The sequence below is a fragment of the Phoca vitulina genome, unplaced genomic scaffold (genome assembly GCF_004348235.1).
Source record: "Phoca vitulina isolate PV1807 unplaced genomic scaffold, GSC_HSeal_1.0 scaffold34, whole genome shotgun sequence".
Lineage (NCBI taxonomy): Eukaryota > Metazoa > Chordata > Mammalia > Carnivora > Phocidae > Phoca > Phoca vitulina.
In genome coordinates this window covers 1,034,277-1,061,326 of record NW_022589737.1, presented here as the reverse complement: position 1 = coordinate 1,061,326, position 27,050 = coordinate 1,034,277, and the positions used below count along the sequence as shown (strand labels likewise).

Genomic DNA, 27,050 nt, shown 5'->3' with positions numbered 1-27,050 from the left:
GTACAGAAGAGGCAAGGGTGATTGTGGAAACAAGCTACCGATGGAGTCGCGCCATCCAATCAGGCTGTCCTTTAACTTTCCCACGCCCTGGATTTCTATGATAGCAGTCCACCTAAAGGTCTTCCGAATGCCGAATCTGGGCATCTGTAGCCCATTAACGCGCGCGGACTTTGCACCTTTGGATGGAGGCACCACTTAGAGAGCAGCCCGCTTCCGCCAGCCCCGTCAGTCTCGGACAGCAGCGTGGGCCCAGTTACTTCAATATTCCATTGTGGTTTGCTCTTGTTATTTCACAAGAGTGAGCAGAAGAGGGAACATCGGAAGTGCCGATGGCAGCGAGAAGAAGTAGGGGTCTCATGACCATCATGCCACTGAGACAAAGATGGAAAACATGAATCGTGCTGAAAGAGACTCATACTGAGTCTCCATCGTCGACTCACTGGACTGTGGGTTCAATTACGAAGGGAAGGAATAAAATTAAAGGACGCATATGAAATGACAGAAATCCGTGGGGGAGGGCTGCATCGAAGGGGCGATGTGTAATTGGGAATTCGATCATGTGCTTTAGCTGTCTGGGAGTCGGAGTCTGGGGACGCATGCTGTGCGAAAGCGGGGCCAGCCAGGGCCCTGACCCCACACTCCGTGGTGCTGGGGCCAGGGCTCTGACTCACGGCGACTGGGATTCCGTCAGCGTCTCCTTCCTGTCAGCCAGGACTGCGGAACCCTGCTGTGGCCCAGGTGGGGCTCCCCCAGGGCGGGGTGGGCTGGAAGGGAGCGTGCAGTCCGCTGTCCGTCTGCTCTCCGTGGCTGTCTCCGCTTGGACTTCTTTCCCCACCCGCCCCTGGTTTTCCAGGGACCACCCACAGCTGCAAAGAAGTGCCTGTTCTGGAGGGAAGTATGCCCATGACTCACAGGCTCAGAGGCACCTGGCTCTAGCTTTGGAAAGCCTGTCCAGTTGAGCAGCATTGGCTTTTTCAAGTTGGGGCAGGCCATCCATAGGGGGCATCCCATCTCTTGTCATATCTCCCTGAGTTCTAGCTTTATCCCCCTGCAGAAGTCCCTTCCTGCTCACCCTCCTTTCCGTCTTCTTCCTCTCCCAGCCTGATGGATCCTGGGTAGCGGTCCGAATGGGTGACCAGTGAGGACATCTCTGCAGGCCAGCTGCGGGGTTGTTACCCACAGCCTCCCAAGCAGGCAGCAGCTAAACAAAGTGCAGAGGACTAGGGCTGTGTTCTCCTTCCCACTGGCTCCTGCCTGTCCCCTGCCAAGCCCCAGCCCCTTCAAACTCCAGCCTTGGAAAGGGGTCTGCAGTTCTCTGGCTTCTAATAGGGAAACCTTTAGTCATCTTCTGGCCCTTTCTGCTGTACTCAGGCACCAAGGAGAAGCATTTCATATTAGCAGCAGAATCTTTGAATACTAGCAGCTTGTCTGAAAATTAGAACTCACCTCAAACCTTAATTCTGCTTTTTTTGCAATGCCAACTCATGTTCTATCATTGAGCTCTCATTCCTGCCTTTGGTACAGAATCTTTGTGGCCTTGAAGTTCAAAATTGTGCCTCTACTTTCCCCTCTTCTCTCTCCAGTAAGAGGGGATGCCACTTCCCATGGCGGGGCAAGGACCAGGGGATGGAAGAAGAGAAAAGACAGTGGACTCTGGCTCTTAGGGACCAATTAGGATGCTCTGACTTAGACAGTGATCTTCTGGGATCTGAGCCCTTGTGAATCTGGATCTTCCAGCGTCTGGCCCTCTCAGGGAAAAGGAGGAAAGCATCTTGGCTCCCAGATCTAGAGGTTCTGTCCAGAGCAGGTTGGTCTAGGCAGTCAGGGAAGCTGCGTGTGAGGTGTCTGCTCCCAGGGCCAGTCTCTGGGGTGGAGAAGAGAAGCAAGTGGGAATTCTCATCCAAGATGCCTCTCCCAGGGCACAAGGTAGCCTAAGCCTGGGGCAGATCCAAGCTATCTATCGGCGGGACCCTCTAATCTTTCTTCTCTTTTTAGGGCCTGGCTGTCTCTGGTCAGAGCATCTGCTGTGCAGGATTGCGGAGGGAAGTCTGCTGTCTCTTTGTCCTGGAATGTCATAAAAGTGAAAAAAAAAAAAGATCTCAATGAGACACTTGCCATAGTCAGGGATTATTTCACTAACGGGAGCTTTGTGTGGAGGTGAGCTGAGAAGGTAGAGGGAGCACAGATGAAGAGGAAAGGAGGCCCATTTAAGAATGATGGGGAAGGTCAAGGAGAGAGGTCCCCAAGGGGGACAGGCAGGGGCTGCTGAACAGATGAAAGGTTCAGGGAAATGTCTGTCGTGGGAGGCTGGCCACTGACTGCCCAACTGCCCAACCTCCACCTTCCCCTCACTTCTCACTCCTCAGCTTCTTCCCCAATCCCAGGAGCAGCAGGGACTCAAGGCTCCAGGGCAGTTTGCCAGAGGACAGGCAGAGTGGAAGCATCCTGAGTAGTCATGAGGCCTGACCTCTCTGTTCAAATGAGAAAACTTGTCCAAGTCCACGCGGCGAGTTGAAAATAGGGACCTATGTAGAATCGAGGTCCCAAGCAACAAATTCGGCAAGCATTAATGGAGCACCTACTATTCACCAGGCTCTGTGCTGGGCAGTGGAGTTTCCAGGAGGAAACAGAGCCAAGTGAGCAGGATAAACAAAGAAATAATGAAATGACAATTTCCCTGCGCTGAAGCAAGACAGGTGACTTCAGAACGAAAATGGTCCCAGGGCGTGAGCACGGTTAATGAAAAAAAGAAAGGAGCAAACAAAATCTCAAGCCTCAGCACACAGTGGTGATGTTTTCGAACTTGCAAAAGCAAAGCAAACTGAAAGTTTTCATAAATTCTCATTGCAAGATCGGAAATAGGAAGATGGTAGAATAACGTCTTTGAAACCTAAGAGAAACAGGTTTTGAACATGGGATTCTGAACTCCATCGGAAGATCAATCAAGTTTGAAGGCAAAGAAAAGTCTGTTTTGGACACGTAAGAACTGAGAATTTATTTCCCACTCATCCGTATCAGAAATAATTAGAGGTGGTATTCCAGTAAAACAGAGGAATCAGAGGAAGGGGACAGCATCCACGCAAGACATGGCGGCGGCCCAGCGGGAGCCAGCGGGGAGGGAGAGAGCTGGGGGGGCGGGGAAGAGGGGCAAGCAGTACATGTGGGGGCTCTCAGAAGATTCTCCTGCAGCGGCCAAGCTGTAATGACAGACGGTTCCATTTCCTTTCCCTTGGTCAAATCACGCTATTTAGTTCTGTGGTTGGATAATATTTCTATCTTACGATCAACCTATAGTTGGAATGCAAAGGGAACTACAGTGATAGACTGTAGATCTTCTAAATCTGTAAAGCTACTATTATACTAAATATATATCACATAGAGTTCATTATATATAACACTATGTGCTAAAGAGTATCTACCATGCAATATATAAACACACGATATTCTATAGAATATTATATAATAAACATAGTGTCAAATATGGTTTAATAAAAATTATCAAACTAATCCAAATTGGAAGGGGAGAATGTGTGCTAATTTTCCCGGCTTTCATAGTAAGGAGTGAATAGATAAATACACAAATTAAGAAAGAGGGATTTAAGTATATTATATAACATAGTAAACACCAGCCACCAAATAACTAAAATCAGAGATTGTTCATTGTCGTTGACTTTGGGTCATTTGGACCTTGTGGGTAGAGGTAGGGGAAAGAAGGGACCCTTTTTATTCTATTTTATATCTCTTACACTGTTTTTCCCTCATGTACATACTTTACTTCTAATTTTAAAAATACCTAAAATAAATAATGAAATGTCCACAGAAGAGAATACTATGCATCAGTTAAAAACAATGGAGTCAATCTATTTTGACCTGGAAAGCTGCCCATTACATAGGCCAGGTTAAAAAAGCAAGTTTTTAGAACAATATGTAAAACATAATATTTAACTGTGGCTCGCCTAAGCACCCGAACCAGTAAAATACAGTCCCTTTCTATGTTCTCCGCCCTATGCCAAGGGGCCTGCTTTTGGAAGTCTTCCTTGTCTCAGATTTTTATAAGATTCCTCTCTGGTTTTGCCAAAGGGAAGAGCTATTTTATGTATGTTTCAAGTAACAAATGTCAGTTTTTGATGATACGTGGTCAGTCCCAAGACTGGCCTGGATGAAGCTGCTTGAGATGAAAGCCTTCCACGCAGATAACGGGCTGAGAGGAAGCTTCTAGGGAAGGAGCATCTGAGCCTTACAGATGTCAAGACTGAAAGGCACCTCGGAGAGCGCCTGGCCCACCTCCCTCATTTCACAGATAAAGGACATAGGTGGGGCCTGATAAAAGGTCACTCCATTGAAGTTGTGTCCAGAAAAGAGAAGTGGGCTGTTGAAAGTCAGAGTCGGGAGCCAGCCCAGGAGAGGTGGAAGGCTCGAACGGAGGCCGGAGGCCAAGGCAGGGGTGTGTGGGAGGGGGTGGGAGGTCCCCTTCAGGAACTGCTCAGGGTGCAGATGGCTTGACTTGGAGGGGAGACCTGGCAGCATCAGACCAGATCACCCTTCCTTAGTTTCCCCCGTAGCTGGAAAGACAGCTCTAATGCGGACAGGAGGAAGCATGTTGGGGCTCCTGGGGAGGGGCGTGGTGAGGAGCTGACCTTTACGGGGCATTTATCGAGGGCCAGCTGCTGGATGAGGTGCTTTCTCATACATTATCTCATTTAATCCTCAAAAAAGCCTTCTAAGGTAAATACCATTATCCCAATTGCATAAAGACAATGCTGGTCAGAAAACTTAAGTTACTTAACTTGCCCCAAATCTTACAGCCAACGAATAGCAGAGCTAGAATTTGAATCCGGGTGTGTCTGGTTCCAAAGTGCTGGCCCAAGAGATCAGAGGGCTTCATGAAATATAGGTTAGCCAATTATAAGAGGAGAAACGTCCTTCCCAAACTGCGATACAACTAATCCTGTTCCCTTCCTGAGCCCCGCCTGTGTGATCAGTCCCTCTACCCAGTCCATGAGTATCCAGGCACACCGGCTGGCTCCTGGGGACTAGGATTTACGCTTCACCAACAGGGCTCTGAAAATTCCCACCTCGGAGGGTACGAGTGCAGGGAAGAGGAGGGAAGCTGGAGTCCCGAATTCTAGGTTTCGAGGTGCTCAGCCGCACACCTGTCCTCCACCAACCTCAAGGGCACACTGATGGCTCTTGCGGGCCTCTCCGATGCTGCCCCCCGGCCTCCCCCTGTGTCTCCCTAGTTACCTCTGCCTCCACCGAGCCTCTGACTGCAGGGGGAGGCAGGCAAGCCCAGGAGAGTATGTCAGTTAGGGTTTGTCGTTGACACGTGGAGATCATTAACGAAGCTTATTTTTAAAATTGTAATTGCAAAATGTAAATGCTCCCCAAACTGATGTGTAATTGCTACCCCCTCCGCCCCAGCCCTTCCCCTCTGGTGCCAGCTTTGCAAGGAGAGAATTAGAAAATAAAAAGGGGGTGGATTATGTAAGCAAAACGATTTTAAAAAAAGAGAGCGAGAGAGCTAAGAATTTAAGCGAGACAGCTGGTGGTTCCTCTGATTGCCACACTTCCAGCGTTAGCTGCAAAAATTGTCCTTGCCGACTGCACCGATCCCAGCAACGGGGTCAACTGTGTTTAGTGCCCGGAACGGACCAGACTGGCACTCAGCAAGAGAGTCCGGTAGGCAGTGGGGGGGTGGGGTGGAGGGAGAGGGAGGGGGAGGTCAGGGGGCCATGTGAGGTCGCCTCTATGTCATCCATGGAAACTTTCCCTCCGATGGAAAGACACGGCCTCGGCAGGCGTTAGCAGTCCCTCAACCGGTTTCCATCCTTCCCTTTATTCTAGCACGTCTAGAATAAATAGGCATGGTCTGGCCTGTTTGGACTCGAGCATCTGCAGCCTTGGCGTGGAGAGAAATAGGACTCTACCGAGTAGTCAGCAAGAAGCAGCTCAGTGCGATCGCCAGGCCCTGAGAAAGCCACTGGACTTGGTGACAACACCTGTCCACCCTGGTTCACCAGGAGTCTCTAACCCTGTCCCTTTTTTCTCTTTCTTTTCTCTCTCTCTCTCTTTTTTTAACCATCTCCCCATCTTCTTTAAACCCTCACCACAACTATGGTCTGCAGTGATCTCCCTTTCACATTGCTGTGCACACAGGCTCCGAAGGGTGTTGAAGAGATTGTCAGCCTGTCCCTGAAATGGGCATCGCCGAACCCACACTCAGGGTGAAGGCTTGAGCTCCCTACGTGCGCCTTTTTCTCCTTTCCTCTGGCTTTTACCTCTAGGAGCCACAGCATGCTTCAGCATGCTCCCCACTCCTTCATACACCTGAAACACAGAGCTCCCCAAATGGCCAGAAGGCATAGGAACCAGGACAAGCTTTGGGGGCCAGTTCTGCCGGTATGCTCCTCTGGAACATCTGTGGCTTTGCTAACTTGGGGAGCTGGCCCGAGGAACGTTCGCCTTTCTGGTTCACTGTCCCCTCTCCCTCTCTCCAGGGAAACCAGCTTTTGTGAGGAATTGGGCAATGATGACTGCCCCCAAAATGAAAGCTGATGACCTGTAAGGTCACAGCAGGCCCGAGATAGCCGGGATACTTACAAAAGTCCTGGGCAGTGTCCTCTGGGGTTGGGGCCCAATCTCACCATAACAGATCTGGCCCTTATCATGGCATAGTGGAAAGAAAGAAGGGTTGTTTTGGATAACTGGATTTCTAAATCCCTGCCTATACTGATACTTAATGTCTTTGAGATCATGAAGTTACTTAAGGGGATTTAAAAATCCCTATCTGATAAGAGGATTAAAAGAGATTCTCCATTCAAAATGCCTTACACATTCTAAAGAACTATTTCTCAGAGTTCATCAGAAACACCTGGGATGCAGTTTCTTCTGTGTTCATCAAAAACACTCGGGGTGCAGATTCCCGGTCTTAACCTCGGCTTAGAAACTCAGACTCTGGTGTGAGGCCCAGGTAGTGCCTCTTAACAAAGACCCCCCCAGGTGAGTCTTAGGTGATAATGCTTGTTCCGGAAGGTTATACAAAGGTTATCATCATCGTGGATGTAAGCAACAGCCCATCCATCGGCATCGGCATCGACAACACTTTATTGTTCCCAGACTACGGAGAAGAAAAGAGGGGCGCAGGGATGAGGCACAGCTCTGGCCCTGTCCTCAAGGAGCTGAGGAGGAAGGACATGAGAAAAATAACACAGTACTGGGGGTTCCCAGCTTGTATACGCTAAGTGCCAGCTAATGTGATGGCTGCTTCTCGAGGTTTTCAGAAGAAAAGATCATCTGCCTGGAGGGTTTCACTCTGTGTTTAAGGATGGAGGAGCATTTCTTACTGTTCGGGTGATCCTGGCGAACTCGAGGATGGCCCTCAGGAGACTCACTCCCTCTTCTCACTCCCAGCTGGGCCAGAAATTCTTCCTGTCAGCTAGCGTCAAAGCACCTATAGAAAAAAGGGCAGAGCAGCTCTCAGAAGGGATTAGAGGCCCCGAGTGATCAGAGAACAAGGGGTCACCCGCTCTGGCTCCAAGGGATATATGCCATCTGCTCTAGGGACCCCCCCCCCGCCATATTTACGATGTCAATCTTTCTCCTCGGTGTGGCTGCTCAGGCCCACCGAGCCATTTGAGAGCCCAAATCCTCGTCACACAGTTGCAAGTGCCCTGTGGTCACCTGTCTGGTTTCCTGATATCAGTTGTACACGTGGCCCTCTCTCCCCCAAAGTGTGGACAGGTCTCTGAGGGATTCTGGGCCCTGAGTAGGGCGGGGCTTCTTGTTTTAAACTGTAGGAAACTCAAAGGAAGGGTAGCAGTCACACCTGTTCAGATGTGCGGCTGAGTTGGATCCTTTTCCAAGGGCAGGCTTTGGCTGAGGGTCTGGGGAGACATTAATGGGTGGGGGGAAAGGGGTCTGTGGGCAGCAGGGAGGAAGAGTCAGGAGGGCACTGGACCCCAAGCAGAGACTGGTAGTGAAGGACAGCCTTGGCCTAAAGTCGGCTTTGGCTGGACTACTTACTGATTTATTTTTAGATCGAAGGGAATTCTTTTGGTTCTCAATATTTGAAATGAACCAAGACGTTTAGAAACTGGGGTCGGTGGTCTGCACTGTTCTAAGGCCTGGCCTGACAGTTCCCAGACACTCACATTAGTTTTCTCCTTACGGATCGAGTTGTTAATTTGACCCCAAGGAGGCTGCATTTGGGGTTAGGATGGCAGGGTCATGGGAGGGAGGGGGGAGGAGGGGGCTTGATGCCCGGGCTGCATTTTCAGGGCAGCTTCGGGGAGCACTTCCAGCCAAGAGCCCCAGCCTTACAAGCCGAGGTAAATGCATCTTTAACATTCACAGTTCCTTCCTAGTTAACACCATCTTAGTCTCCTTGTAAAAACACATTTGCACCTCAGTAAAGAATGTAATTAACTAGTGACATGACAACAGGAGGAGCTAAGCAGTGGCCTGGGCTGGGAGCTGCAGTGGGGAAATGGAAATTCAGACGTTTGCCTGAACAAGACTTTCCTGCCTTCCTTCCAGTGCGTGTGTGTGTGTGCGCGTGCATGCGCACACCAACACACGCACCACTGGGGGTGAGGGTGGCAGAGACAAAGCACCCAGATCCTGAGGGGGTACGAATTCTCGCCTGCAGGGAAGAGTAAGCTGGGGCATGCCAGGAGGACAGGATGAGCTGAGAGAAGCTTCCAAGATAGGGAGGTTGGTTAATGAATTTCCATTAACAAAAGCTTACTGGGTTGACACAAACCCTCTGCCCACACCCCAGACTCCTCCCGAGAGGAGCTGAGGAATAGAGACACATTCAAAGCAGCAGGAGGGTCAGGCCCCCCTGGCCAGTGCCAGCCCTGGGACAGCCACACAGAGAGGCCCAAGGGATCAGGACCAACTAAGGGAGGACGTGTCCTGAGCACCAGATTACTCTTGTCCCACTCCCCACACCCCAAGCCTGTTCCTTCTCCCTGGGGCCGTGGGTGAATTCTGTGAATTCTCCCAGTTCTCTGACCCCCCACCCCCCAGGCAGCAAACCCAGGAGACGTGTCCTATTCTTCCTTCCCTGAGCCCCACCTCATTTCACTCTGCCACCACTTCCCATCCCTTTCCCATCAGGCAGAAGATGGTCTTCCCTCCTTTCCATGCCCAGTGACACAACCAAGGACGGGTCCTGTCCCTGGCTATGCCTGCCAGGCCCCTCGCCATCCCCACAGTTTGCCCCTCCAGCTTGTCAGCTGCCTCTAGACTGAGCTTCCCAGGCAGACGCCCTCACTCTGCATCCATCCCAGGCCCCATACGAGGCAGGACCCCACTACTCCTGAGGGGTTTGCCGCGGTGTCAGCTCCTTCCCCAGAACTTTCAGTGACTCCCTACTCATCGAAGACACCAACAAGGGTTCACTGATGGCATTTTACCAAGTGCAGCCTTCAAGGTGTCTGCAGACTGGCTCCAAACCGCCCTGCTGGACTCTTTCTCTCTAGTACCCGCAGGCTCTCTGCCCTCCATCCAAACGCAAGCATTTCCCATTCTCCAAACCTGTCCTGCAGCTTCCCGCTTCTCCTGCGGCCCCAGTTCTATATTTCTACCTGACAGGACCTTAGCGATTCTTCAATATTCAACTCAAACATTCTGGCTCTTTCCTCTAGAACCACAAGTAATTTTACCTCCTCTGTGTTTCCAAGTAACATGCTGTTTATCATTCTCTGGAAGCTCTTGCCACATTCTGTTTCATGCTATAGTTATCTTATGTATTTTTCATCTCTTTCCAAACTGTAAGCTCCTCATGGGCAGAGACCCTGTCTTATGCCTGTAATTTTTCAGTTTACAAAGGACTTTCACATATAATAACTTCTTTAACTCTTAAAGCAACCTATAAAGGTCATTGTTTTAATACAACTTAATTTTCATTATCATTACAAAACAATATATGATGATTAGTACAAAACAGATAAGAGGGAGAAAATTTAAGTGAGTTGTAATCCCACAATACGAAAATAACAACAGTTAATATGTAGAATAAAACTCTTCTTTCTTAAAAACAGGATCATACTATATAGACTGTTCTGTAGTCAGCTTTTTATATTTGTAACATATAAACACCTTTGCATATAAGGAAAATATACATTATAATCCTAGTGGTTAAATGACATTCCATTTATGGATGTACTATAATTATTCAGCCAAATTTCCATCATTTGTTGTCTAGATTATTTCCAGTTTTTGCTATTATAAATAATGCCCATTCTTATAGCTGAATTTTGCTCCAGACTTGATCATTGTCTTAGAATAAGCTTCTAGATGTGGAGCTGCCAAATCCAAAGGTATGTTCCTTTTTAAAAATTTTTACGAATTACTTATAGGAAGGTCACACCAATTTACATCCTATCTGCAATGTATGAGAGACGCCTTTTTCTTTGCCAGGTGGTTGTTTCCATTTTACAGATGTGGAGGCTTAGGAAGGTCAGGTACTGGGCTCGCCTCAAAAACCAGCCAGCAAGTGGCATGTCTTCTGACTCCAGACATTGACATTTTGCGATTCCAACCTCCCCCCTTGTCTTTGCTCTTGTAGTTCTTACCCATCCAAAGGGAGTGCCTGCAGTGGTAAGTGCTGAGTAAATGCTGGGCTCCTGGAAGAAAGCAGGGGTGGATATGCCCTGAGTTGTGGGGTGGGCCGTCCCTGGGAGCTCTGCGGTTGTCAGCCTCCCCTGCCTCATTTCCCAGGTGTCTGGGGCCAACTTGGCAGATGGAAGCTCTGTTTTTGGGGAGCTTTTTACTCTTCCTTCCTCCCCTCCTTGCACCCATCTGGGCAGGTGCACATTGCTTCAATTTAGCCTCCATGTATTATGAACCTACCATGTACTGAGGTCTGGGCATGCAAAGATCACACACACACACACACACACATACACACACACACACACATGCTCTCCCTGGCTTCGAGGTGCTCACAGTCTAGATAATAAGGAAATAATTGTACCCTCCAATGTGTGGCTACCGCTGTTTCTGGCTGCCGGCCTCACCACTCCCTCCTCTGCCCAAGTCCACAGTGTAGGGGTTGGGGAGAGAGAGGGTCTGGGTCAGGGCATGGAAGCATGGAAGCCCTGCCTGCTGGCTCCTTCAGCCTCTAATTGTGTCCTTTCTTTTTTTAAAAGGTTTTATTTATTTATTTGTCAGAGAGAGAGAGAGAGAACAAGCAGGAGCACAAGCAGGGGGAGTGGGAGAGGGAGAAGCAGACTTCCCGCCGAGCAGGGAGCCCGATGTGGGGCTCGATCCCAGGACCCTGGGATCATGACCTGAGCCGAAGGCAGACGCTTAACGACTGAGCCCCCCAGGCGCCGCTTACTGTGTCCTTTCTGACTGAGGGGCCCGAGCTCCTTCTCCATGTCCTGGTGCAGCCACAGGCTCTTCCGTGTCTGTCTGTCTTTCTGCTCTAGCTCTAGCTCTGCCTCTAACCGCCACCCCTAAGGTGGCACTGAGGGTCCAGAGCCCCTCAGACAGGAGCCACGGCCACAGTAGAGACGAGAAGCCGACCCTGCCCCCACGCAGGCATTAAGGACACATTTGAGGGAGGAGGGACGGTCTGAGGTGACAGCCGCGTGCCCCCATGCAGGGCACCGCTGCAGGGCTACAATGTACACAGATTTCTCCTTTCCTAGAACTGACAACTACCTAGTTCCCAACAGCCTGGAGAAAGCTTCCAGCTTAGTAATCTCCGTTCTGTCACTGTCAGCGACTCCTCTAAGCATAACGAGGGCAACGCACATGACAGAAAGCGCTGAGGAGAATGAGAGACGGTCTGGGGTCAGGGGGCGTGGGGAGGAGACGGCTCGGGGGTCGCAGCCCCCCATCCTATCCGGGCGCAGCTCTGGGAGCCCCGCTGTCCCTCCACACTCACGCCTGCCTTGCCTGAGGGAGGGGCCAGAGTGTCCCTTTTTCCATCTTGGCCAGAGAGACACACCACCCTCCCTCTTGTTGCCCTACGAAATCCCTCCCCTCTAGAGACTAGCGTGCGGCCTGCAACACTACTGGCCTGGTCCCGAGGACTTGGGCTTAATTAACAGGCAGTCTGACAGGCAGGGAGGCAGACAGAAAGAGACAGACAGAGAGACAGAGAGAGATGGATGGGAAAACATGGGCCCTGGGTAACCCGATGGCCCAGATGTTTCAGGGACAAAGAAGGAGGCAGGAGCTTCATCTTGAAGATGAAGTCCCTTCTGTCCCTATAAGATCTCCAGGAAATGGAGCAGCCTCCACTCCTGGTTCTCTGGCTCTGGTCAGGCCCTTCCCGGCCTGTCCAGGATTTAAACCAGGGCACCCTCTGACAAGGACGGGCAGGCTTCCCCAGAGAACGCCTTTGCCTGTTTTGCCAACGCGTACTTTTTGCAGATGAACAGGACAGTGGTGAACCCTGGGCCTCTGAAGTCTCTGGCTAGAAGCCTACACCAAAGGCCCGTCTCCTGTCCATTTTGGGAAAGCTGCCCCATCCTGTATCTATCCCAGGAGCAAAAAACATCAGAGTCATTGTCTCCTTTGGCCTAAGAGCCTCGAAGGAGCCTGTTCTCGCTCTGGAACCCACCCCCAGGGCCTATTCTGGCATGAGTGCGGTGATGGAAGGACCCTCAGGCACCTCACCAATGGCAGACATCTGTGAGGGTCTAAGGCTGCTCTCACCTCCTTGCTGGGGTGAGAAAGCCAAGGAAGCATGGCAGCTCGTTCAAGCCTGGCCATGGGTTTGCTAGGTGATGTGGGTCAAAACGCTTCACCCTTTGAATTCTGTTCCATCATCACTATCCTCATCATCAGTCTTCATCATTGTACACCAAAAGCTGGACCTGACAGTGTGATCTCATTCTCTGACTGCTCTGTATCAGCTGTTGAACTCACCTATCCCAGTGAAAGCCTCACATACCACCAGAGCAACAAGGCTGGTCTCAAAGAGACCAGATTCCACTCCTCTAGGGAGAGAGGGCCTCCTTGGAAGCTAAGATGATTTACAGACTTGTTTATACTGATTCTCCCCTGCTCAAAAATTTATAATGGCTTGCCAGGGCCTAAGAAGGCAATATTCGAATTTCTTAGCTTCCATTTTGTCCCCCATAATCAGCCCAAACCTACATCTCCTACCGAATCCCCTGGATCTTTCCAAGCCAAACGTATCTCCAGCCAGGCTAGGCCGCCACTGTCTCATGACCTAGCGCACACCATGCCCGAGCCCTGTGCCCCCGTGGCTAGGCACGTGCCCGTCTGGAGGGTCTTTTGCTCCCCCTTCCTCTCTGGTGTTCAGCTCCATCAAGGTCCTGCAGTTACTTGGGTCCCCTTTCCTCAAAGACCGGCTCAAGGCTTGCCTTTCTCTGATCTTCAGCAACTGAATGAAGTCAACCTCTTGCAGCCCCACCCTGTGACTCAGGCTTACTCTATTTTGTGACCTTCTGCTTTCTGTGTTAACCTGCATCTCCTCAATGGCATCTTATGTCTTTGAGGACAAGATCTGTGTCGTCTATTTCATTTATCACTGCCATCCATACCTAGGTTAGTACTGTGTCCTTGTAGATATGGAAAGTATCATTCCTGTCACATGAAGAGGGACCGTTACTGGAAAATACTAATTCAGATGAATGCTTAATCAGTTCAGTTGAAAGTTTGCTATTTAGTTATCATTATTTATTGCCAAAGGCATTCTAATTCTCTGTATTTCAATGTATCTCTGAATAAAGAGCTTTTGACCAAACTATGGATTATTTCAGAGGACTCCTGCGCTAATATTAATAAATGAATGTGGAGGGATAGTCCAGCAGAGTGGAAGAGGCTTTTTTTTTTTTTTTTTTAAGATTTCATTTATTTATTTGACAGAGAGAGATACAATGAGAGAGGGAACACAAGCAGGGGGAGTGGGAGAGGGAGAAGCAGGCTTCCTGCTGAGCAGGGAGCCCGATGCGGGGCTCGATCCCAGGACCCCGGGATCATGACCTGAGATGAAGGCAGACGCTTAACGACTGAGCCACCCAGGCACCCCCTGGAAGAGGCTTTGAAGTCAGACAAACTTGGATTCAAATCCTAGAGCTCACTCTTCCTAGCTGTGTGACTTCTGTAAGTCTTGGTTTTCCTATTTCTGTAAAATGCAAACAATAATCGCTAACTGACAAATTATTTATTACGATTTTATGGTATTACATCACCCATGTGATATGCCTAGCATATAGTAAAGTATTCAGCCCTGACCCAGACTAGACTTTCATAAATGGTGACTATCATCATTAATGACAATGATGGTAATGACAGTTTGCACAGATCTTGTTTGGCCAAATCCTACTCATCCTTCAAGATTCAGCTCTGTAATATTGTCTCTCCATAACCCCCTATTGCACACAGGGTAAGTCATTCCCTCCTTTCTGCTCCCCTAATAACTGGGACCATATCTCTTATACAATAAAGTTCAAAATTCTTAGCCGTGAAGTCCAGGCTCTATCTCACTAAGTGATTGTTATATGCTCCTATAGGTGTCCCTCCCATTACACTCTGAGCTTCCTGAGCAAGTTGCTCCTCACATTTGTGCTTCCAGCTCTGGCCCACCATCAGGCTCGATGTGTATTTATTAAATGAGGTAATGAATGGATGAACAGGAATGCCAAAGGCAGTCAAGAGACCTGGGCAGAATCTGACCAGAAACAAATTAGAGATTGGTGATTGGGACTCCATCATGGAGAGCAAATGTCCCTTTCAACACAACTAAAACCAGCCCTTAACTTTTCCAGTGGGATTTCCTTTCTTGGAGAAAACTTCAGACCCATTGGAAACACTTCGAAAATCTCTGCAAAGCCCTGCCTGTCTCCATCCTCCCTTTCTGCTCAGCTGGGCTCAGCCCCTTCTCTGATGACTCCCCTGCAGTTCCTTTCTCCAGGGCTCTGAACCTCCAGCCAGTGAGCCCCTGCTCCCTCCTCCAGCCAGCCTGCTGAATGACCATGGTTCTGAGACAGCCTTCTCAGCCCCGAAAGATCTCTCCAGAAGCAGAAAATAAGTGTACCTTGGCACAAGCTAACCATTTTTGCCCCACCTGGAGTGAACTACATTTTCATCCTCTCTAGCTCCTCTACCACACCTTAGCTCAGCAATAGCCTCCTAATGGCCCTCCTAATAGGCCTACTCCATCCTCCTCATGGCTGCTGCAAGGATGGTTCTAGAAGCCTAGAATATCCTCTGTGCTATTCTTTTAGCACTTATCCCACCAGATTGTGGTTGTCTGTTTGCCACTCTGTCTATCTCACTAGATTATATCATCCTAAACTGAGTCTCAAACCTATATATCTCTGCAGAACCCAATATGTATTTTGGACATATTGGGTGTGCAATAAATATTTGTTGAATAAAGGAATTAATAAATGTCTATATTCAGCAGAGGATATATACACACAACATGCTAATGTCCTTTACAAAGAGCTATGGTATCCAGTTTGTTATTTAATTCTTGCAACAGCCCTATAAAGTAGGTATTATTAGTCCTTTTTTTAAAAGGGGAAACTGAGGTTAGAAAAGTGACTTTGTGACTTGCCCAAAGTCACAAAGCTGGGTAAAGAGTGAAGTGAAAGCGCAGAGCCGTAGGGGTTTCATGGTGACCTCCTCAGCACCCCTGTCCACCTGCCCACCTGCCACGGTCCCCCCAGCCAGGGAAAGGATGCAAAGAGGCTGAGCTGCTTCAGGTCGGCCTCACTTGGGAAATAAACAAGAAGAATTCTTCTTCTCATCATTTGGTGAGTCACTGACATTTTGTTTGACAAAGAATCTAGGAAAAGCCTCTCCTGGGACTAGTTTTGGGACTAGGCTGTGATAATATTGCTTTATTGAAAAAGGATGCTAGGAACTGAGCTCTGGATGGCCTTTTACATGGAGTAATTTATGCAGGAAATGAGAAATAATTTTTTTTAAAGAAACACACATTGAACTGCACATGGTCACAAAGATAGGAGGGATGACAACACACACACACACACACACACACACACACAATCCCAGAAACACAGTCACAGACCCACAAAGGCACAAACTTCAGTTACCAGTCATGATCACAGCCACACACCCCGTGTAAGAAGTCAAAAGATTCCCAGTCACACCAGTACAGAGCTCAACACAGTCTGATGGCTCTGGCTTTCCCTTTCAGGCCTTCCAGGGGAAACTGCGATTTTCCCCCACACATGTAAATTTCAGCCATTAAGGAATGCACAGGAAGCATGACATTGAAAAATTTAATCTCTCTGTGCCCCCCTTACCTTCTCCGGGGCCCTGTTCCCTCCTGCAACCATCACGCTGCCTGTGGAGATGCTGCCAACCTGATGAACTGCCCCCCAGGCCACAAGTCCCCACTCCCAGAGAGTTACATCTCGGGCCTCAGAGAGGTTTCGGTCCTAACTGGCTCCTGGAGGACAGCAAAGGCATGATAACAAGGACGAGAAATGAAATGTCTGTAAAATTCTCATTCAGATGCCACTCAGAAATGAATCTCAGAAATGGAAGGGATGGTAAAAGGATTGATTTTAAAATGCTTCCCTCCCTAGGCTGGTTGTGAAGGGTTGGGATTCACAAGGATATCTGAAAGTCAGGAATTCTCTTCCGTCCATGGTGATTTTGACCTGGGTTCTGAGCAGAGCCCATGATCCCCGTTCTGGTGGAATTAACAACTGAGATACTCAGAGAGACTAGAAACTGCACCTGGAGCCAGGACACCCGACTTCTAGCCATAACTTTCCTATTAGCTCTGGATGTGACCGTTGGCACGTCACTTCCTGGGCCTCAGTTTCTCTATCTGTACAGTGAGGAAGTTAGGACCAGATTGTTGCTTCTGTCAGGGTCTCATCAGAAGGCCCCTTGCTCTGCCTTAGCCAAGTGTTAGTGAGACTGTGTACACCTCTGTATCTGCACGGTGATTTATACACCCCGAAGCATATCCAGCCACATCCATTAGCTTCCTGCTCGAGCTTCACAGTAACTTTGTGGCGTTGGCCGTGCTAAAATCAATACACCCATTTTACAGATAGAATAATCAAAACTAAGGCTTAAGGTGTCTTGGCCAAGGCTGCAAAAAGAATCAGTATTGATTCAACTTACACGGAATTCAAATCTTTCGAATATCACTCTCTATTTAAAGGGAAAAACGTGCACAACATACCTTGAAAACCCTGGAGTTTGCTCCGGAATATATTTTTTTCTATTGCCTGTCTTGGACTTGTTAAATAACGGCTGTGACTTTAAAGCCCCTGCTGCCTTTTTGCATGGCTTAGGATGAGGCCCAGGGCAGATGTTCTTTCACTTAGGAAAAAGATTTAACCATCCTTTGGCTACTAAAGTAGGGCCTAGTCTGGGAGGGGAAAGATCAAAGAAAAGGGAACTCAGTTGTCATTCGCTCACTCAACAAAAATTTATTGAGTTCCTGCTATGTGCTAGGAACTGTTCATAATTGTTAAAAAAAAAAGATAAAAATCTCAGCATTCACAGAGCTTACATCCTGGTTGGGGGAGGGTGGAGATGAAAGTGGTGGACAGGTGATATAACAAGACACATAAATAAAATATACAGTGTCAGATAATAAGGGCAAAGCAGAAAAGGTAAATGGAAGGGAGTCGAGCGTTTGGAATTTAAAGTTCCCCACTAACTTCCTGGGGAAACGAAGCCAGGGCCTCAAACATGAAGTGTGAAACTCAGCAGAAGAGAGCAGAAAGAAGGTCCCAGCAAGAAGGTGGGCAGGCCAGACTGTGCAGGAGAAAATGGACAGTGAGTTTCCTTCTGTGCAGATGGGAGAGGGATCTGAAGAAGTTGCCTCATCTGCGGAGCTTAACTTACTCCGGCTCTGTGCCAGAGCCCCCCTCTGGCCTCTTCTCCTGGCAGAGACCAGGCCTGGGTGAGTGAGGCCAAAGGGGTGTCAAAAAGCTCAGTAATGAAGATAAAAACTGGATCAATAGAAGCGTGCTGCCTAGTCATATTGTAATGTGAGGCAGAAGGAAGAATCAGTAAAACCGATCCTGTCATCATTTAAAAGCCTTTGTGTTTTGTGTCTCATGTATTTTTGTCATTGATCTCGATTAAAATTTTTTTCTTTCATTAAAATAGTATTTCTTCTGATTACTGAGTTTTTGGGGCCTGAGGGGAGTGAGTCCCGGCAGGCCTGTCTCCTGCGTCCTTAGTAAGAATGCACACACGAGACAGCTCTGTGCTGGGAAGAGAGAGAAGGGGCCATGCCCGTGAATAGGGAAGCAGTGCAGGTAGAGCAAAGGAGGCCTGGCAAGCAAGACAGAGAGAGGAAGGGGAGCAGGACTTATTCCTGGAGCACGAACCTTGGAGCAAGACAGGACCAGGAGAATTCAAACACCCTTCCTCTCTTGGACCTCGGGGAAGCTGCATTTCCCACAGTGGGGTTGGGAATCTCAAGCTGTTCCATTGGGATATTCATGGGAAAGTAAGCCTTGCAGTCTAGAGGGCTTGGGGGGCACACGACTGATGGCAGATGGCCAATTGCTCCCCCTTCTAGCTCTGCAGCCAAGGGTCCACTGTGACAATTAAACTGTGAAGGCACCAGGGTCTATCGGGAGTCCATTAGCCACCATCAGCAGCCCTGCCTTGGTTGGGGACGGGAGGGGAAGGTGGTCATTATTTGCTTTCGCTCCAAGGGAAAGGATAGGGTGGCACTTTGTTGCTGTGTCTGCCCAACAGAGTGTGACCTCCCCCCCGCCAGGGGGAGGGAATGGGAAGGAATTATAAAACAAAAGGGAAGACTCTGTATGATGGGGCCAGTGTTCTCCAGGGCACCCAAGCCCTCCAGCTCAAAGATCTGCCTCCAAGGGAGGTGCCTGGACCCAGAGACAGTCTGCTTTCCCTACTGTTGCTCCCTGCTTTCCTCCAGGGCCCTCTAAACCCTGACAGTAAACCCTAGGACCTAGATGATCTGTTCCTATGCTCCAAAATCTTATTAAAAAAAAAAACAAAAAAAAAAAAACATAGGTCAGGTAGTTGAGAACTTTCATAATATGGCCCCTACCTCATTTCCCTGGTTTATCTCTCACATCTCTCCTTCAAGTCAGGGGACGGCAAACTATACCCATGCCAAATCCTGAGGTGGCCTGTTTTTGCAAATAAAGTTTTATTGGAACATAGCCACACCCATTTACTTGCCATTATCCATGGCTGCTTTCCTCAACAGTGTGAGAGTTGAGTAGTCGAAACACAACACCTGGAATATTTACTGGCTGAAACATTCCATGAAAAGTTCACTGACCCTGGTCTAGGTTCTAGACAAACTGTGCTCATCCTCTCCTCTGCAGACTCTACTCATAGATGCCTCCAGGCCCTTGCTGGTTTTACTCTCCAAGACTGGGATGCTCCATTTCCTTGCTCTAGTAGCCAAAATGTGGCTCATTCTTCAAGGACTCAGCTTATATATTACTTACTCTGTGATGTCTCCTGAACTCCTATAAATATTGCTCACATCTCTGTACAGGCATGGCATATTGTTAGGATGACCTCATATAATTTATCACCCAATTTTGGTGGATGAAGGGGAGCACGACTAATAATTACACAGAAATTACAGCCTTCAACCAAGACCGTCCCAAGCAAATGGGGTCATAGGGTGGCCCTACACTTAGTGCTTAGTTTGTTCTGCCTTCTAAGGGTCAGGTGTTTACGTATCTAGCTCCCACAAAAGGCAGAATGCTCAATGGCAAAGACAGTGTGTGTGTGTGTGTGTGTGTGTGTGTGTGTGTATCGTGGTGGGGGGGGGGGTTGTTGACCCTGAGAGTTTCCATATAGATAAGCTATGATCAATTAATGATTGTTGAAATGAAAAAAGGAAGGGCTCTGGTCCTAAATGAAACAAAAGCAGTTTCTTTAAGGGCAGCAGGCTGTAACAACCAAGGACAGAGGAGCCATTAGGCAAATGGAGAGGCGCGTGCAGCCAGTGGGGGGTGCACACCTGTGTGCGTCACGTGCACGCACGCCCAGCACAAGGCGTCATGCCATGCCTGCTACCCCCAGGTACTCCTACCTTTCTGCTTCCCCACCTCCCCTGCAGCCCCCCTACCTTCCTCTTCCCAGCTCTGCCAAGCCACAGCTCAGCTGCTTTCCCCCCAGATAGCTCTCAGGACGGCGGGAGTCCCCATATACATCGGGATGCTGGGCTTGCCGTGGTCAGAATAAAAGGGAGGGGCACCACTTCAAGGATGATAGTTTATTTCTGCAGGTCCTCAGCTGAGGCTTAATACTGGGTGTTCAGAATTGAGATATATATCTCCCTTCATAAAGCTCCAGCATATTCTATAGACTTCAACTTGCCAAAGTGGGAGATAGGAAATAGCAAGAAACTAAGATGACCCATTTAACATATTGATAATCCCCATCTGTTCTCTACTAAACAGCCAGGGAGATCTTTTTGAAGTGCAAATCCATTCTATCCCCTCCCCCTCTTCTCCCTGGTTTCTAACACATTACCGGCTTCCCATTCCTCTTGAGATCAAGGCCAAAATCCTTACCTTGGTCTAGAAGTTCAGGTGTGGTTTGGTCCCGTCCACCTCACCCTGAAGGAGCTGCCTCTCCCAGCTTCATCTAGCTTGCTCTTTGCCTTCTAGCCACCCAGGCCTTTGGTCCCTCAAATAGAATATGGTTCTTCTGACCACGGGACCTTTGCACAAGCCAACCTACCTTCCTGGAAGATGCTTTTTTCTTGTCCGCTTTCAAATAGTTACAGCCTGCTTCACTTTCACATCTCAGCTCAAGTCACTTCCTCAGGGGAGCTACGCTGAACTCTCAGGCCAGGTGAGGATCCTCTGTATATTGCATTTTTTCATTCAGTTTGAGTACTTAGTTCAGTTTATAATTATACATTAATATACGATTCTTTGAACAATGCCTAGGCTATAAGGCAATAGGCTATAAGCTCCATGTGGGCAGAGACACCTGTTTGTTTTGCTCACCTTGAATCCCTAGCACCTACTAGTACTCAAAAATATTAGCGGAATGATCATCGCACCAACCCAAGTCAAAGATCAGGAAGGTGACCTCTGACCATTTCTCACTGTAGTAAACTGAAGTGACTGGAAATAAGAGCTAGGGATTAAATTCTTCTCATCCTCCACTTTCAGCTCTTTCTCCTTCTCCTTATCCTAACAAAGCTGTCTCTAGGGACCTCCTGCACAGAAGGCCACATAATGGGGTTTACACAGGCCGAGGCACTGGCTTTGAGTTCACAGGACAAGACAGGCAACAGATGTGGACAGACCCATATAGGGCTGATCAATAACCAATAAAGAAGGCTGGGCCAGGGCCAACCAGACGGGAATGACGAATGCGCGGTACGTCTTGTTTCCTCCATGCTCCTTTCCACACCATCTTAGGCTCAAAGGGAACCTAGGGGGGGCCTTCTCTGTTCCATAAGTCCCTCCGTCCCTCCCTGCCTCTCTCCCTCCCTCCTTCCCCCACCTCCTTCCCTTGCTCCTATATAGTGTTCTTTATGTGCATGGACATCTTGACCCAACTACAATACCATCTTCTGGAGGTTAGGGACTGTGCCTTAAGTGACTTTGGATCCCCTATGGCTCCTGGTGCCAGGTCCAGCCCATGATGAATATCTGTGGATCCTGTTCTTATCTGGAGGCTGTGCAATGCAGTGGTGAGTGCCTGGGTTAGAGAGCCAGAGAACAGCTTTAAGGCCTGGTGTGGGGTAGTGCCAGGGAGGCCGTGGGGGCACTGTGGTCCCGGGTGTGCAGAAAATGTCAGCTCTTGGGCAGGACAAATGCTGAGGCCTTCAAAGCCCAGCCGACCACTGTACTAGGAAGCTGCCCCCTCCATGGGCCTGCTCATCTCAAGTGTGGAGCAGGTCACCATGCCTTCCCAGGTCTGGAGAGAGACAGGGTCACTCAACCTGCCCCACCCCGGCGGGTGGTGCCACAGGCAGCCCAACACTTGTACCCTGGGGTGGGGCTAAGCAGAGGGGCCCCACCCGGCCGGGAGAAAACAAAGCAGCTGCCTCTCTGTGCTGGCACCAGGCCGGCTCCCTGTGAAGTGAGGCCTCTGTGCTGGGCCGATCAATAAGAGAAAATGCAAGCAGCGCAAGGTAGTGACTCCAAGCCCCTGGGCCCCAGGTGGGATGGGGCAGTAGCCCACCAGGTCAGGAGCACAGGGATTAATAACGCATCAATTTTAATGCAGGGAGAGGGTTTTTTTTCTGCTTCACAAACAGAAAAGTGAATGTTTGAGCATCCCGGCGGGGGGTTAATGAGGACTCTGATTAGTTATTCGGATTTCTCCACACCGCCTCAATCCATCCTACTAGGGAGGAGAGAGAGGAGGAGGTGGGAGGGGGAGGGCTGCCGAGGAGCGGACCTCCAGCCTCTGAGCCCCTGTCAGCCCCAGGAAAACGACAGCACACCGGCTCTTCCTCTCCACCCTCCACCCACCCTCCACACACTGTGGTGGAGCAGAGGACTGGACGGCGCTTGGGGGTGACCTAGTCCAGCCCCTTGACCGGAGGGAAGACCAGAGGGGCGTGATTCCCCAGCCACACTTAGGATGAGTGAGAGCCCTTGCCCAGGCCAGAGCCCAGCCTAGCTTGGGGCTTTCCCACTACACCAGCATTCCCTTACCCCACTCCCTCTTCCCAGCCCAAAGTGAATGTTCTTCTCCCCTAGGGGAAGCTGCTCATCAGGCATAATCCCAGAGTCTGTCTGAGGCCCTCAGCCAGGGCTGTCTGCTGGGCTGGGGGACCAAGGGGAATCCTCATCAGAAAATCTCTGCCTCTAGCCCAGGCTGGTTTCCAGCTCAGGGAGGGAAGGTGCGGTTCCCTGGGACGGCCCCTGAGAAGGGGGAGCCTCTCAGCACTGCCTCATCTGCTCCCAGCTGCCTTCCCAGCTCCTGGCATCCAGTGTAGCTCTGAGGGAAGCCCAGCACGAAGCCACAAGCTCCCTCTGGCCAGGCCTCCTGCGACAACCCCTGTCCCCTCCCTGCTGACTCCAGATCAGTGATGGATCCTGCTCATTTGGCCCCCAACATGCAGGGCACAAAAAAGGGGGCAAAAGCCTGCAGAGACACAGCATGATCTCAGGAAGAGACATCGCCAGGCCATCTGGACACAGGCTCAGTGCCTTTCCTGCTATTACAACGCAGATGGACTTGTGAGCAAGGGCTCCCCACTCCCCTCCCCATCCCCAGGTCCCAGTCCATCTGCTGCAGCTCAGGACCCAGAGCAGGATCCAAACCCAGGTCCATAAGTGACGTCACAGCAGGGCACCCACCCCTTAGTCTTTCTGAGATCATCTTAGTGTCACTTAAGTCCCCAAAATCCCTCTCTCTGGAGGCCCCTCCCATCAACCCCAAATTCTCAAACTGCACATTGAGGCCCCTTCAACTCTCCCGGCATGAATCTACGTATTCTCCCTAAGGTCAGGGCCCAGCATCTTGGGGCCCGTGGCGCTCCGCGCCCCTGAGGGTGTTCTCAAGCAAGGCTGCTGTCCTGGGCCTCAGTGATCTCTTCTAGTTCATTCCGAAAAAGAAGCGCTGATGTTTACTGCAGGTTCTTGTACACCAGCATTGTGCCCAGTGTGTGACACACGCATGACCTCACTGACCCTCCTGACCCTGTGACGTAGATGCTCATATACCTGTGTCTTCGCCCAGCAGAGTCCAGCGGACTCTCATGCAACGCTGGAAACGTCCTCTGTCTGGGCCTTCCAATAGCATAGACACCATGTGGCTATTAAGCACTTGAATTGTGGCCGCTGTGACTGAGTAACTGAATCTTTGTAATTTCATTTCATTTAAATAGACACATGGGGCTGGTGGCTACCGACTTAGCACAGCCTTGCAGGGGTCAAGCAGCACGGTCAATATCACCCAGCTGGTAGGGGCCAGGCCTCCTACCAGGTGTGTCTGCTCCAGGGCACCTGTGCTTCTCCACAATGCTGTCTTTGGGGCATCATGATCAAGTGCATTAAGAAAACTAAGGCCAGGGGCGCCTGGGTGGCTCAGTTCAGCGTCTGCCTTCGGCTCAGGCAATGATCTCAGGGTCCTGGGATCGAGCCTCGCGTACGGCTCCCTGCTCAGCGGAGAGCCTGCTTCTCCCTCTGCCTGCCGCTCACCCTGCTTGTGCTCTCTCTCTCTCTGTCAAATAAATAAATAAAATCTTAAAAAAAAAAAAAAAGAAACTAAGGCCAGAGAAGGCGAAGAAATGGTCTGTAATCAGCAAGTCTAGGACGCATTCCAGCACTAGGTCTGTAAGGATGCCAGGGACACCGTGAGGGATGCAAAGATGAGTAAGACAAGTCTCTACCCTCAAAGTGCTACTAATTCCGTTTAGAGACAAAACGAATTCTACTCGGGATGGGGGATTTTAGGTGCAGAACTGATTGAAGTAGGATGTTGCCCAGACGTCCCACAGCACCCCCAGCCCCCACAGTCAACCCCGCCCAGCCATCAACTCCGTTATCTCCATTCTGCCCACTTGCCCACGTTTGGTTCTCGCATGTTCCTCCTTTTGGGTGAACGGCACCACCACTGTGGCAGGCACTCAAGAAGGAAACCCGGACGCGCCCTCAACTTTTCTTTTTCCCTTCCTCCCTGCTTCTCTCACATTCTACCTTCCAAGACGTGTTGAGATTTCTTCCTAAACGTGCTTTAAATACCCTCTCCTTCCCATCCCCAGTGTCTATGCCCCCCATTGCCCCTCAACCTGCAGCTTCTTCCTGTCGCCTCACCACGGGCTCCAGCCGCATGGCTGGATAGGAGCTCAGGACGATTTCTCGTGCCTCTGGCCTTTTGCATCTACTCTTCTGTCTTCCTGGAATGCCCCTTCTTGCCTCATCTCCTTGGACAACTGCACAGAACTAAAGATTCAGCTCAGGGCTCTCTCCGCCTAGAAGCGTCGCCTGAGCCTCCTTACCTCTCTGGCAGGCTACCTCTCACCTCCGCGCTCCCGTGACTCAGCACGCCTCTTTATGCCACTGGCCATAATGGGTTGGAAGCGCACGCATATCCCCTGGTGTCCTCTCGGGTCAGAGATGGCGGCTTTGTCACTTTTGTGCTCAGAGGGCCTGCAGTGTATGGCACGGGGTAGGAGGGAGGGAGGAAGGGTACAGACGTGTTTGCACCTGCTGTTATCTGAGACCTAACGCGCTTTCTGCTCCGGCCTTCCCCGCTTCCCACGCACACGGCCTTTCTGCTGGAGGAGGCTTGCGGGGAAGTTCCCTGAGACATTCCTGATGCACCTCGCAGTCTGCTGCCCCGAGGCAGGGCACAGTGACGTTCCACAGCCCCTGGCACTCAGGGCGAACGCCAACAGCTCTGAGAAGGCTCAAAAACGGTTTGCTTCAACCCCAACCAAAGTGGGCTTGGGTCTGCCACCTCTGAACGACCGTATCTCTCCCTTTGCCCCTGGCCTCCTTCCCGTTCCCTCCCCAAGGCGCATCTGTAACCTCAGCACCAGACTCTGCCCTCAGGCACCTCCGTTCCCTCCAAGAGAACTTACCACACGGTGCACCTGTCTGGGCGCCAGAGTCCTCACATTGACATCGTTCTTGGCCATACACAGCGCTCCACCCCTTACTTACAGAGCAGTTCCCGCCCCGTTTTCTCATTTGATCCTCATGACTCCCCTTTGTAAGGAGGGAAGTTAGACACTGTTTCTCCATTTCAGGGATGAAGAAACAGAGGCTCAGAGGAATTAAGAGACTCATCCGGTCTAAGCGCTGGATCCTAGATTGCAAGTCAGATCTTTTGATTCTGAGTTCAGTGTTCAATTTACGGGGAGGATGATTGATGTCCGAAAAAAATGGATTACGGAGGAAAAATACGCTTGGAAGAATAAGCCGATGGGCTTATTTGAGGGTGCATGGTGCTCGGTGTCTTGATGGGACACCGGGGCAGAGCAGAAAGCTGGGAATGAGCGTCTGGGGCTGTGTTCTACCCCAGTCCACCGTATGGTCTAGCCATGCAAAGTCACCTGCTGTTCTCCAAACACCATCTTGCTTCCTTACTTTTGTGCTTTGCTAAGGAATTTATAGCCTTCTTTGTATCTCTGACTTCTGATATCCTACCCAGCCTTCCACGGCCATTTCAAATGCTACCTTCTGCAAGAATCTTTCCTGGATCTTCCCAGGCAGAAATGGTCTCTCCTCCCTTTGGGCTCTCACAGCACTTTGTATATCCAGCATTGCCAACTTTGTCTCATCCCGTTTAGGGCTATGGTAATATGTGTGTCTGCCTCCTCCATCGTGGCTCAGGCAGGGACAATTCTCTACACTTCTGGATCACTCACAGTATCTGGAACTGTGCCTTGGGCATAAGAGGTGATCAAAAAATATTGGTTGGGTTGGATTTCATCGCTAATTATATTTCTAAGGAGGGCTGGTAAAAGAAGGTAGAGTTCATCCATGTCTTTCTCATGGTGAATGTGCAATGTCATAGACATCACATCTTTTATCTTCATTCTCAAATCTGAGCTCCAGGATGATTTAAAAGCACAAAAGATGAAAGGAGGGGCTTATAAACAAGAAGCAACAAAAGAGTAGCCTGCACCTGTTAGAAGGGTGCTAGGAAGGCCAAAGCCCAGAATGCACTGGTGTCTGAAAACAACCCCCCCCAACATTCCCCCTCTCTTTTCTCTCTTAAAAAGCAATACTTGAAGCAAAACGAAGAGAAAAAAAAAAATCAGAAAGTGAGTAGCTACAGCCCGGGCAGACATATGAAGTTATCGGACGACAGAAGGAAAGCAAACAATTTAACTCCCACTTTGCTTTGTTTTCTTCAAGGACAACAATCATCAAAACAGAAAAATGATTTCTAAAGGGTTCAAGTTTGAGATAGGTGAGGAGATGGTAATTGAGGAGCTTATGGCTTTAAGTAAAGTCAAGGCCGTGGATACCAGTAAAGCATACCTTGGAGTATGGAAAGAACTTAAAGATAGGACTGTGAGCCACAGTTAGCTGTTTGTGAATGGATGAAAAGAAATTTTTTTTTTTTTAGAGATGCAAACAGGCAAAAGTCGTCTCCGTTTTCACAAAGTGGCAAACAGATTCTGG

The 27,050-nt window shown here is 49.7% G+C and overlaps 1 protein-coding gene across 6 annotated transcripts in view; it reads right to left on the bottom strand.

Annotated features, from left to right (window-relative positions):
• The window catches only part of PKNOX2 (PBX/knotted 1 homeobox 2), a 278,261-nt gene that overhangs the window by 88,440 nt on the left and 162,771 nt on the right, over nucleotides 1-27,050 (bottom strand). For all 6 annotated transcript variants that reach the window (XM_032426350.1, XM_032426347.1, XM_032426352.1 and 3 more), the window contains one exon: nucleotides 7,344-7,450. The gene's annotated coding sequence lies outside the window, so the exon portion shown is untranslated. The remainder of the gene's footprint in view (nucleotides 1-7,343; nucleotides 7,451-27,050) is intronic.